Here is a 10,133-nt window from a genome sequence, read left to right as displayed (position 1 = left end):
GAAAAATCTATGTGGTTCTTTGACCATTTTAAAATTGGGTTATTTATCTTTTTGTTTTGATTTGTAAAGTGTTTTATATTCTGTATCAAGTTCTTTCATAGATACACGATTTGAAAATATTTTTCCAAGTCTATAACTTGTCTTACCATTTTATTGATAATGTCTTTTGTTTTAATACTTAAAACATTTTTTTACAATGTTGTGTTGGTTTCTGCCATACAACAGTGCAAATCATGCCTAATGACACATACACCCCTCCCCTCCCTCGCCTCCCCGCTCCCCCCATCCCATCCCTCCAGGTCGTCACAGAGTGTCAGCCTGGGCTCCCTGTGCTGTGCAGAAACTTCTCGCCAGTTGTCCATCTTACACCCGATAGTGTGTATATGTTGATGCTGCTTTCTCCACTCTTCTCTCTCTCTCCCTCCCCACTGTGTCCACAGTTCATTCTCTATACCTATGTCTCCTTTCCTTCCCTGCAAATGCTGGAGAGAATATGGGGAAAAGGGAACCCTTCTGCACTGTCAGTGGGGATGTAAACTGATACAGCCATTATGGAGAAATGTATGGCGATTCCTTAAAAAACTAGGAATAAATCTACCGTATGACCCAGCAACTCCACTACTGGGCATATACTCTGAGAAAACCATGATCCAAAAAGACACATGTGCCCCAGTGTTTACAGCAGCAGTGTTTACAATAGCCAGGACACAGAAGCAACCTAGATGTCCACTGACTGATGAATGGATAAGGCAGATGTGGTGCATACATACAATGGAATATTACTCAGCCATGAAAAAGAATGCATTTGAGTCAGTACTAGTGAGGTGGGTGAACCTAGAGCCTGTAATTCAGAGCGAAGTAAGTCAGAAAGAGAAAAGCAAATATAGTATATTAATGCATATGTATGGAATCTAGAAAAATGATATTGATAATGTCTTTTGAAGAATAAATATTTTTAATTTAGTCTCATTTTTCAATTTTCTTTCTTTTACCACTTGTGTTTTTGTCTAACAATGTCAAGATGTCAGGAAGATTTTTAATCTATTTTCTCTTCTAAGGAAGTGTATGGTTTTAGCCTTTACGTTTATGTCTATGATTGATTTTGAGGGGATTTTTGCATGTGGTGTGAGTTAATGGTCTAGTTCAGATGGTCAGTTGAAAAGATGTTGAGTAACTTCAGTGGGAGAAAATGATAGCCTTTAAACAAATGCCAATGGGACAACTGGATTGTCCTCTGTCCCCTTCAAGACTGAGATTTGTACCTGTTCGGGGAAGGTCAGAGCATGTTAAGTAAGGCCGGGCCCATCTGGGTTACCACCCGTTGGCACTGGAGGTTGGGAAGAACTCCTCAATATGACACAGCATGGGCTGAATAATATGCTGCATCAGGGACACTCACAAAGGCCAAAGGTCAGCAAAGGAACAGAGGGCATGATTCCCCCATCCTTCTATCCTACACTGACTGATGCATAAATGTTCAGGAAACTGCTAGGCCTACAGTATGGGTCCGTATTCTAGTGTAGGGACACAAGCTTCCTTTATTCTTTTTTTTTTTTTATATCCTGTTAGTATAAGAAAGTAGGCTAATCAATAGAGGAACATGCATACTGTTGGTGCTAAGCAGTCTGGATTTGGAGTGCCAGCTATTTATAAGTTATATGAGGGGACTTCCCTGATGGTCCAGTGGCTAAGACTCTGTGCTCCCAATACAGGGGACCTGGGTTTGGTCCCTGATCAGGAAACTAGATCCCACATGCTGCTACTAAAGATCCTGCATGCCACAAGGAAGACAGAAGATCCCATATGCCGCAACTAAGATATGGTGTAGACAAATAAATAAATATTTTTAAAATAAAAAGTACTAATTAAAAATAATTAATTTTGAAAAAGAGTTGTCTGGGAAAGTCAACTGCCCAGCACCTAGAGACCATGGGGCTCATAGGAAGTGTTTTCCTCTCTTCGGAAAGAAGCCACTGTTTCCATGGGATCTATTCATGATACAGTCTCTCATGCTGGGAAGGGGGAATTCCTTTACTTGGATAAGTTGTGAAAGTCCTGGGCCACTTAGGACAATTAAGTTCCTTGTGCCACAGTTCTAGAGAGGCAAATTTGGAAAGAGAAAGCCGATGATAATTTTTTAAGCCACAGGATTAGGTGAGATGCTATACGGAAAGAATGCTTGTGGATAAAAGGAAAAGCCTCAGAACCGAAACCCAGGAAAAACTTAACAATGTATAGAGGTTGAGCAGAGGAGGAAGAGCCAGCTAAGGTGATTGAGCAGGAGTGGTGTAAGGCAGGAGGAAAATCAGGAGAGTATGACGTTAGGAAGATCACATGAGGGAAGTATTTAAAGAAGGAAAAATGGCCAACTGTTTTGGATGTTGCTGAAGCATCAAGTGCGATGAAGAAAACAATTGACCATTGGTTTCGACAACATGGAGTTCATAAGTAACTTGGTAAGAGCGATTTCCATGGATTTCGAGATTCTAATTGGAGTATATTGAGGAATAGATGGAAAGAAGTCAACAAAGTGACTACAAGAACACACTGGGTCTTGTTTTTTGACCCACTCTAACAGTCTCTGTTTTTTAAATCTTATTTGGTGTATTTAGACCATTGATGCTTAAAGGAAGCATTTATATAGCTGGGTTAATATCTATCATATCATAAGAAATAACAAGTGTTGGTAAGGATATGGAGAAGAGGGAACACCTCCATTGTATTATTTGTGGGCATGTAAATTGCACCCACTACAGAAAATAGTATGGAGGCTCCTTGAAAAAATAAAAATAGAACTATCATATGATCCATCAGTTCCACTTATGAGTGTTAATCCAAAGAGAATGAAAACACTAACTTGAAAAGATTTATGCATCTCCCATGTTCATTGCAGTGTTCTATACAATAAACAAGACATGCAAATAATCTAAATGTCCATCCGTGGGTAAACAGAAAAAGAAATGGAGAGTTAGTATATATGGAGAGTTAGTTCAAGGAACTGAACAATACAAGTGTGTGTCTGAAACACAAGAATCTGGGAGAGGGTGGGATTAGATGAGGTTGTCAAGGTGAGCTGGGCCTTGACACGCATAGTCTTGAAGTCGTGATAATGATTTTGGCTTTCTCCTAAGAGCAATGTGAAGTCAAAGAATTTGAGTCATGCAGTGGCATGAGGAGAATTACGTTTTTAAAAGATCACTTTGGCTCCTGTGTGTAGAACAGATGAGTGAGAGCTAAGAAGACTCAGAGAAATCCACTGGGAAAGGAGTTGGAAGTGTAAGACAAAGGATGGTAACTCACTCTCAAGTAGTGATATGGAGACAGAGAAAAGGTGTCAGGCTCATTAGAAATAGAAGGAAACACTGCAGTCCTTCTAAACCACATGCCAGGTACACATGTTATGGCCTGTCTGAGTATAGCCACTGGCTGGTATGTGATACTCCCTGGAAATCCACGATTATTAGCTTTAAGTAGAATGTGCTAGTTCAGATTCATACCCCATGGTCTATGCTGTGTTAGTTGATTTTGTAAGAGGCAGGAGATGGACAGTTTGTAATAATGTCACAAGGTATGTGTTTTGCCTCCTGGAGCCAGCAGATGACAGGCAGCGTAAGGGGTGTAAGCAGGTCAAGAATGCAGGGGAAAGGCTCACCCACTCCCTGCGGGCCCATTGATTTCAAAGGTTAAACGTCAGTCAAACCTGTAGCCTTATCTAGTCTAGCTGAGCCACTCTTTCTACTCACTTGACAGGACTGTTAACTGTCATTAAACATATTTGATTAGTGAAAACTTTCCTCTAAACAGTCCCATGAAATGTACCACATTATTGAAAGAATGCATTAATGCTTCTAAATTCAGTACCAATGGCTCAACACAGAACCCAGTGTAAATATACCCCAAGTATATGATAACAAGGATAGGCAAAAGGAGAAGCAGTATGAGAACAGTTTGTCTGCTCTACTTAAGTCTGATGTCATAGCATGAAAGCTACGAGTATCAAAAATTAAGTAGATGCCACAGACTGTGTGGTCTGCAGTGCCTAAAATTTTACCGTCTGGCCCTTTAGAGAGAAAAGCGGTCTGTCTCGAAACAGAACCTGTTTAAGAGAGTAGTAGGCTTCTTTTTTATTATTAGTTTATTTATTTTTGGCTGTGCTGGGTCTTCCTTCCTGCGCGGGCTTCTCATTGCAGTGGCTTCTCTTGTGGAACACAGGCTCTAGGGCACGTGGGCGTCTGTAGTTGTAAGACGGGGGCTCAGTAGTTTCGGCTCTTGGGCTTTACAGCACAGGCTTGGTAGTTGGGGCATATGGGCTTAGTTGCTCCGAGGCATGTGGAACCTTCCTGAACCCGCCATTAAACTGGCATCCCTTGCACTGCAAAGAAGATTCTTATCCATTGGACCACCAATGGGAAGCCCTGCAAGTTCTTGATGTCCATGCATATATGTAGTTACTACTGTTTACAGAAACCTTTGAATAGAAATTCTATTTGGCATTAGTGACAAATGGAAATGGAATTGTTCATTGTTATTGAAGTATAAAGCCAGACATGATGTACTGGGTAAGAGGAACTCCAGTCAATAGGCCTGTAGTGATGTGGTGGTAAGGTCTGTGTTAGGGAAAGTGTTTTCTTGTCCTGTGGTTAGTCTTGGTCTTTTGATGAGCCTGTAACCATGGACTGTGAATTTTACCAGTGCTTCTTGGTCTCGCCTTGCCCCCTTAAGTGGGACCAGGTGACTAGAGGGGGCTGGAGTTGGGTATTTCCCATCTCCCAAGTTGGTTTCGAAAAACTAAGATCATGGCATCTGGTCCCATCACTTCATGGCAAATATATGAGAAAACAATGGAAACAGTGACGCACTTTATTTTCTTGGGGTCCAAAATCACTGCAGATGGTGACTACAGCTATGAAATTAAGACACTTGCTCCTTGGAAGAAAAGCTATGGCAAACCTAGATAGCATATTAAAAAGCAGAGACATTACTTTGCCACTAAAGGTCCACCTTTAGTGGACCATAGTCAAAGCTATGGTTTTTCCAGTAATCCTGTATGGGTGTGAGAGTTGGACCATAAAGAAGACTGAGCGCCAAAGAATTGATGCTTTTGAGCTGTGTTGTTGGAGAAGACTCTTGAGAGTCCCTTGGACTGCAAGGAGATCAAACCAGTTAATCCTAAAGGAAATCATCCCTGAATATTCATTGGAAGGACTGATGCTGAAGCTGAAGCTCCAATGATTTGGCCACCTGATGAGAAGAGCTGATTCATTAGAAAAGACCCTGATGCTGGGAAAGGTTGAAGGCAGGAGAAGAAGGGGATGACAGAGAATGAGATGGTTGGATGGCACCACCAATTCAATGGACATGAGTTTGAGCAAGCTCTGAGAGATGGTGATGGACAGGGAAGTCTGGTGTGCTGCAGTCCATGGGATCTCAAAGAATCAGACATGACCGAGACTGAACAATAACAAGTTGGTTCAGTTCAGTTCAGTTGCTCAGTCGTGTCCGACTCTTTGCGACCCCATGAATTGCAACACGTCAGGCCTCCCTGTCCATCACCAACTCCCAGAGTTCACTCAGACTCATGTCCATTGAGTCGGTGATGCCATCCAGCCATCTCATCCTCTGTCATCCCCTTCTCCTCCTGCCCCCAATCCCTCCCAGCATCAGAGTCTTTTCCAATGAGTCAGTTCTTTTCATGAGGTGGCCAAAGTACTGGAGCTTCAGCTTTAGCATCATTCCTTCCAAAGAATTCCCAGGGCTGATCTCCTTTAGAATGGACTGGTTGGATCTCCTTACAGTCCAAGGGACTCTCAAGAGTCTTCTCCAACATCACAGTTCAAAACCATCAATTCTTCGGTGCTCAGCTTTCTTCACAGTCCAAATCTCACATCCATACATGACTACTGGAAAAACCATAGCCTTGACTAGATGGACCTTTGTTGGCAAAGTAATGTCTCTGCTTTTGAATATGCTGTCTAGATTGGTCATAACTTTCTAGGTTGTGATAAAATCCTAGTACATGAGGGTCTGGTAAAGTGGTTTCTCTTGAGGGCATGCTCATGTTCAGTCACTCAGTCATGTCCAACTCTTTGTGACCCCCATGGACTATAGTCTGCCAGGCTCCTCTGTCCATGGGATTAAATCAGCAAAAATACTGGAGTGTCTTGCCATTTCCTCCTCCAGGGTATCTTCCTGACCTAGGGATCCAACTCGCATCTCCTGGGCTCCTGCATTGGCAGGCTCTTTACCACTGCACCATCCGGGAAGTCCCTCTTGAGGGCAGGCCTAGGTAAGAACAGAACATACTATTGGAACTTCCCTGGTGGTCTAGTGGCTAAAACTCCAGGCTCCCAATGAAAGGGGTCCGGGTTTGATCCCTGGTCAGGGAACTAGATCCTACATGCTACAACTACAACCCACTGCAGCCAAATAAATAAATAATAAATATATTTTTTTAAAAAAGAACAGAATTCACTGGAGTACTTCAAAATGGTTACTTTCCCCTCCCAGTGGAAGCTCTGTGGGATTTTTCTGATATTCACTGTGAGAACCTAGTAGAGCTCCTGTTGGTAAAACTAAAGTATGGGGCAGAGTCTCCCCTGACTGTTTCCTCCTGGAATTTTTAATTCTCAGATTTGTCCACACTGAGCCTCCAGCTATTCATCAGTTACAGTTAAGGTTTTCTAACGTCAGGGCTGGTTTTCATGGAGGCTTCTGCTCATGGATTTCTGCTCAGACAAATTATAGTTCTCTGTATCTGCTAGTTCTTCCAATCTGAGGGGCAGTGGTGTGCCCCATGACCTCACTTTTCTGGAGGAACTAGAGGAGCTGTCAATTTTTCAGTTTGTTCAACATTTTGCTTGTTTTTGGGATGGACTGGCAACTTCCAGGCTCCCTATATCTTATATTGGGAATCAGAAGTCCCCTATAGTGTTTAATTTTCACAGTGAGAATCCAAGGAGATTGGTATTATTTAGCAGAAGAAGCAAAAGATGTTTTGGGTCTTGCTAAGTGTCTTGAAGATAGTGGAGTCAGAATCTGAATCCAGATAGCCTGACCCTGGAGTGACTCAAAAGCTGATCCTCTTTATCAGAGCACATTTCTTTTACATACTCAGTGTTCTATTCAATTGTTGAAACTTTCTAGTGGGGAGGATTTCTCTGCCTTCTTTACAAATGTATTCTAGTGGCGCTAGTGGGAAAGAACCCACCTGCAATGCAGGAGACATAAAAGCTGCAGATTCAGTCCCTGGGTTGGGAAGGTCCCCTGAAGGAGGGCATGGCAACCCACTGCAATATTCTTGCCTGGAGAATCCCATGGACAGAGGAGTCTGCTGGGCTACGTCTGTAGGGTCACAAAAAGTTGAACACAACTGAAGAGAGTGAATATGCAGGCACATAGGACATCTTTAGAGGCCAAGAAGTCCCTTCTGATGTTTCATAGGTATCCCTCCATGTAACTGAGGATGTTCTGTTTTCCACACTTTTGATTCATTGGACACTCTATAAAATCTTTGCCCATTTCCCTTTGAATCTTAGATCCATCCCTCTGAGTCCAGAAGGAAAAGCAACTAAAAAAATAACACACACATGTGTCCAGGAACAAAAAAAAAAAAAAAAAAAAAAAGAGTACAGTTATCACCCAAGTAGATGTGCCCAGGGAGAACTTATATCAGATTCTCTCCTAAAGTAAGCTAACTCCATTATCTGCACACCAAGTTACCTTCATGCCATATGCTATTATGATTTATTTCTCTTTTACCCCAAACCAGTCTGGACGACTCGGTCAAGATTCCAGCTGGTGATTTCAGGACTGAAGAGAATTCCTGGCCATCATGCCTACTTAGAAGGTGCAGTAGGCAGTGTACCCTGTAATAAGTACAGGTATTACAGAGAAACTTGGCCAATTTTACTGCATGTTCATCAGCCATCAAGGTAATCTTAGTATGAAAATAAAAAATCTGATTTATGAGATTGTGGTGAGGTGGCTAGCGGCGTGGATGTTCTCCTACCAGTGATTTCTCTGGTTTCAAACCTTACTGTCAAGGCTGCCTATTTATTCTTTTGGACCACAAAGGACAATGTGGTACTGAGATACTCTCATCTGGTTTCTGACATAAGAGAATCATGAGACCAGAGTCACAGACTTAACACAAATTGGAAGAGACTTCAACAAGTGGTATCTGAGGCATAGTTCTGTGATCCAGAAGTGGAATTCTAGAGAGTGAATTTCTACAAAGTGCACTAAGCCCCAGGGGATGCGATGCTGAGTTGTAATGGGCAACGGGGATATGGGGGCTGAGGAACAGGGCAGAGAAGAGCAAAGTCCATCTAGACATGATGTGGCTGGGCTATCCAATTCTCTCAGGAGTCTGCCCAAAGCCTATCGACTGTCAGAGTCCATGTTCTTGGGGACCCCTGTGTAAGAGATTACTTTTTAGACTTTAATCTGTTTAGTTGTTTGAGCACTCTGTGGAGAAAGCCTACATCTATCCAGTAAAACTGAAACATGAGTGCAATAAAGGCCTCTCCTTTCTCGTGCACTGGTCAAGAACTGATGCCTGTGTGCATGCTCAGTTCCCAGTCATGTGTGATACTTTGCAACCCCAGGCTCCTCTGTCCATGGGATTATCCCGGCGAGAATACTGGAGTGGGTTGCCATTTCCCCCTCCTGGGGATATTCCCAACCCAGGGATCTAACCCTCATCTCCTGCATTGGCAGGTGGATTCTTTACAACTGAGCCACCCGGGAAGCTCTCCAAGGACTGATACAGTCAATTTTAATTCGTGTCCAGAGTCCCCGAAGCTCTTGTCTGAAAACTCCTTACTACCTCTCCTGGAGGTCAGTGTGCGACACAGAACAGGTATACTTCATGGGCCATTAGGCCCTGTAGCATCCTAGGTCACAAGCACAGATGTTTTATGCTTTCTGTTCTCTCATGTCTTTGGTCTTGGCTCTGTGAACTAAAGTAAAAAACATTCTGGAAGATTCCCGCAGCAGTGTGTGAATTAGTCTATACTGTGACCACCCCTGCATCACAACCCTTTTAGATCCTGTGAACCTTCCACATGTTTTTTCTCCAATCTGTGTGTTGGGGGCCTTCTTCAAACCCATGGTCATTTAGGCCTCCTGTCCCACAGCTGTGCAACTGCAATTGCAGTGTCAGCCAGGCGGCACTTCCTTGGTATGTCCATAAGCTTTGGGCACAAGCACCTATTCTTGCTGCCAAATTAAGACCCCCTCCTTGGCTTCAAACTGACCATGAGCCTGACAATGAAGGAGCCAATTTTAACTTTTAATTGAATAAAAAGATAGGGTCTAGCACAAGGGTCACAGTCAATTACCTTTTTCCTTTTAAAACCCATTAACAGTGCCATCTAACTCACTCTCCTGGGCCTCTTTTCAAAGACCACAATTCTATAAAGAGGCTACTGCTCTTTAAGTATTCTAGCTGCAGTAACTTTCCTTTCCTTCTTTCTTCTGGTTCATCTGTTCTGCCCTGTCTGATAGATAGGGAGTATGATTCTTGTTGGGGAATATTTTATGTGGATAGCTCTCTGTCCAGAGTCCAAATTTCCACAGTTACTTCATAAAGATATAGCAGATGTACAAAAAATAGAGCTATTTCCGTCATTGCTGATCTGCCCTTTAAAGATCTTTTATTCAGAGAAGAATCAAAGGAATCGATGATTTGAGAGTCTGGGTGTTCACATCTCCTATATTCTGGGTTCTGAATATACCCCAGTATAGGCAAACAAGATTGTCTAATGCCACCATAGTTTAATTTCTCTTTACAAATATGTAGGTGGCATATACTCCATACCTTTGGGTAGGCAGATGGTTAGAGTGTTAAGAGTTATGATCAGGGAGGCTACCACAGGACTGCTTTCTCTTTCCGTCTTTCCCATGCTATCTAATGTTCCCTTGATCTTGGTTATATGCAATAAGCTGGGCAACAGAGTGAAGGGTTAATAGGGTAGCAGAGATGTGCCTGCAAACGGGTCTCTCTGCTCAGGGTGAGCGTCCTTGCATACGAGGCGTTCTGCCAAAGAGTCTGGACACAGCCTTGAGGTTAATGGTCCCTTGCAAACGAGGGAGCATTCCCTTCTTGAGATAAGAAGGAGATGAGGGCTTTG

At 42.8% G+C, this 10,133-nt stretch overlaps 1 protein-coding gene across 2 annotated transcripts in view; it reads right to left on the bottom strand.

The window, feature by feature from the left end:
• HAO2 (hydroxyacid oxidase 2) overlaps positions 6,231–10,133 on the bottom strand; it is a 36,109-nt gene continuing 32,206 nt past the window's right edge. Inside the window, exon 9 of one of the 2 annotated variants that reach the window (XR_001295454.2) lies at positions 6,231–6,282. The gene's annotated coding sequence lies outside the window, so the exon portion shown is untranslated. Of the gene's footprint in view, positions 6,283–7,312; positions 7,342–10,133 lie in introns of those variants that run through there. The other variant, XR_001295453.2, reaches the window with a different exon arrangement.

Source organism: Capra hircus, chromosome 3, assembly GCF_001704415.2.
Source record: "Capra hircus breed San Clemente chromosome 3, ASM170441v1, whole genome shotgun sequence".
NCBI classification, from domain to species: Eukaryota; Metazoa; Chordata; class Mammalia; order Artiodactyla; family Bovidae; genus Capra; species Capra hircus.
This window is presented reverse-complemented; position numbering and strand designations above follow the sequence as displayed.